Genomic DNA, 3,833 nt, shown 5'->3' with positions numbered 1-3,833 from the left:
ATTTATTTCAGAACACAATCTTTAAGCATGCAGGCTTCAGTAGCTCTGGCACATAGGCTTGGTTACTCAGTGGTATGTGGAATCTTCCCAGATTAGGGATTGCACCCATGTCGCCTGAATTGGCAGGTGGATTCTTATCCACTGTGTGACTAGGGAAGTCCTGATTGAAATTTAACTACTACATTGTCACTATTTAAGTCATAAATTCAGAATTTATAATTTTAAAATCAGTAGTTACATTGAAATTTATTTTTATGTTATTTTGGGTAAAATCTCAATAATATAAAGATTATAAAGGAAGTCTTTAAAACTACCAGATAATAGTTTTCAAGCACTACAAGGACAATATTTAATATAACTTATGCCCCAGTGAAAAACACTGTAACATAATTGTAAATATTTTTCTACATAATACTTGGTAAGTCTTTTTTTAGTTTTTGTGAGCACATGAAAGTCTCAGAAAAAGCTTTTTTCAAAGTATAAATTCCATTTTATTAGCTGAAAATAACTTTTCATTTATCAATTCTACTTCTATTTGTTTACCCATCATGTATTCAGACATTGTTAGAAATGAGTTTTGGCTTTCAGAATAACATTTTATATATGTCTTTAAAATTAAAAATAATTGTCTTTTTTTTTTTTTTTTTGGTGCAGGGGTAGAAAAGGAGTTTTGGTTAGGAGAGGATATCTTAAGTCTTCAAATGGTGTAACTTATTTTGAAGAGGCTATGTAGATTCACCTGTTTATTTACTTGATTGATTGTGTTAGACAGGTGCTCTGAAGGAAGGTTAATGATGCCTTAAGAATTTATGAGAAACCTTGATTTAATTTCAAAGGGTAGGCTAAGAATGTTGCCTTGAGGAAACAGTGTTTGAGCCAAGATCTGAAGGACAGTGGGGTATAGAGGTTTGCAGAGAGGGTGGGGCATGTGGGTAGGGCACTGAGGTGAAGTGTGTTACAGGTGAAAGAACATCATGGGGAAAGAGACTGCTGGGAATGACCTAAGACTGGGGTGGGGAGTAACTGAGAGAAGGTGGCAGGTGTGTGGAGTCCAGAGGCCGAGGGATAAAGTGGTACAAAGTGAGATCCATGAGCAGTGGCTGAGGCCAAGGCAAGGCAGGCTCACTGTCTTCATTGCTTCTGGTGTTAGCATCTTTAAAACACATTCATACCTGTATTCTTACTCTGTTTTCATTTTACCCATGTGATGTAGGTGGGCAGAATACCTACAATTGACAGAGGGAAAAAATCTGAGATTCAGGTGATATTCTGAGACCTCATTGTTGGTTAATGAAGTTGTTGAAAACAACCATAGATAATCTGAGTTCTGGTCCCAGAGATTTTCTCCCAGGCCACAGTGATATAGGCGGCTCAGATGGTAAAGAATCTGCCTGCAATGCAGGAGACCTAGGTTCAGTCCCCGGGTCAGGAAGAGCCCCTGGAGAAGGGAATGGCTACCTACTCCAATATTTTTGCCTGGAGAATCCCATGGGCAGAGGAGTGTGATGGATTACAGTCCATGGGATTGCAGAGAGTCGAACATGACTGAGAGACTAACACTTTAACTTCCCCAGTGGATATTGAATTTGCTTTCAGTGATTATTCCTTCTTTCCTTATTTAGGATATGATAGTTTATTTTGCATCTAAAACACTTAGCAAATATGTGAAGTTGGAATAGTTTTGAACTGTCAGAGGATTTCAAATTCTGGTCTTTTTTCGGTCTGGTGCTTCTGGCTTAATGTTAAAATCATTAAGAGAGGATATTGCACCATGTTGCATGTTCATATATTCAAAATGCTTTGCAAAATCAGAGTTTTTATAGTACTCCATTTAAAGTTGTGGTGCTATTTTTAATACAATTGTTAAAACTCATCAGTGTAAATATCAGGAACTTTGTTTCTTATATTCTTTATATCAGAGTCATTCCCTTTATATTGATTTATGCAAAAATATCAGTGACATTGTCTCCAATGTGTACTGCAAGTTTGTAGAAATGCAAAATGTTTTCAAGAACTGATAGAAAGACATCAGAAAACAGTCTACAAAAGGATTCAATAAAACCAATTTGTGTTAATCCTGTGATCTCTTTTTGCAGATAAAATCTTTCTAAGAACCTAGTTCCCTGAAATAGTTTCACATTAGATTGTCAATTCCAACTTAACATAGACATTATTTTTGTTGTTGTTCAGTTATTAAGTCATGTCTGACTCTTTGGGACCCCATGGACTGCAGCAAGCCAGGCTTTCCTGTCTTTCACTATCTTCCGGCGTTTGCTCCATCTCATGTCCATTGAGTTGGTGATGCTGTCCAACCATCTCATCCTCTGTTGCTCCCTTCTCCTCCTGCAGTCTTTCCCAGCATTAGGGTCTCTTCTAATGAGCTGGCTATTTCCATCAGGTGGCCAAAGTATTGGAATTATCTTTATGTGGCTTGTTTAGAGAATTTTTTTTTACTCCCTTAAGAGCAACTAGCTATTCTAACATTGTTGAAAAATTGAGTCTTATTATATAACACAAGTACAATTGTGCCTATATTGAATTTACTATCTCTTTTTAAAAATTTAGTTAAATAATTTTTGGCTGCACTGTCTTCATTGCTGTGTGCATGCTTTCTCTAGTTGTGGTACAAGGGTTTATTTACTCTTTGTTGTGTTGTGCTTCTGGGGTGGAGCATCAGCTCTAGAGAGTGGACTCAGTAGTTCTGGTGCACAGATTTAGTTGCTCTGTGCATGTGGAACTTTCCCAGATCAGGGATCAAACCCATGTCCCCTGCCTTGGCAGGTGGATTCTTTACCACTAGACTGCCAGGGAAGTCCCCACAATCTCTCTAAAAAGTAACTACTCATAAAAAATATAAAATAATACTACCATATTATGTATGTGGCTTTACTATATTATTAAAATTCCAGCCATGTGTTTCTCTGTGTTTACAATGAATTCTTTCAGTAACACATTTTGTAAACATTGTATGAAAAAAGAATCTCTGACATATTTTGTTTTGTAATGATTTCAAAATCATATCAATTTCTCCTTTCTTACAGGTGCTGCATAAATATTTAGTATTCTCTTTTACTTTTGAGTTGTGCATTTGTTCTACCACTACTGAATGGCCCTTTAATTTGATTCCTTAAACTCTGATATACAGCTCCACCACTTCTCCCAAGTGAACCCTGCCAATATTCTATGAATGTAGCTCTGTTGCTCCCAACTTCTTGGAATATCTGTCATTATCTGTACTCTAGTTACAAAGAAGTCTGTAACAAGCCTTAAACCCAAGGAAACAAATGACTGTACACCATAAAAAAGGAACTAAGAGGATAAAGGAAAATCCTAACAGGTGAAGACAAGAATGCATGCCCCTGAATATTTAAAGTTCCTTTGTTCCTTAAGGAAGCTGACAAGGATAGTGTGCTGCAATTTTTTCAGTATTAGCGGAGAAATTTAGGTGATGTAAAGATAATTAAAAGTTAAAGCAGCTGAAAGGAAAGTTGTAATCACATATCCTTTCATAGAACTGAAGAAAAACTGTTATGGGGAAAAAAGAAAGACCAGTGTTAAATGCTGGTTTCTAGAAAGACGAATATGGAACAGTATTTAGTGAATGACCTCGGCTGTCTCCAGGGTCTTATAGCATTGCCTATAATCTGAAAAACTTGTATTCAGTATTTGTATTTGTCTAATATTGCATCTTTATTTTTTGGGGCTCCAAAATCACTGTAGATGGTGATTGCAGCCATGAAATTAAAATACACTTACTCCTTGGAAGGAAAGTTATGACCAACCTAGATACATATTCAAAAGCAGAGACATTACTTTGCAAACAAAGGTCTGTC

This window comes from Bison bison, unplaced genomic scaffold (assembly GCF_000754665.1).
Source record: "Bison bison bison isolate TAMUID 2011002044 unplaced genomic scaffold, Bison_UMD1.0 scf7180017862161, whole genome shotgun sequence".
NCBI classification, from domain to species: Eukaryota; Metazoa; Chordata; class Mammalia; order Artiodactyla; family Bovidae; genus Bison; species Bison bison.
The sequence above is the reverse complement of the archived record's forward strand: the minus strand, read 5'-3'. Positions refer to the sequence as shown.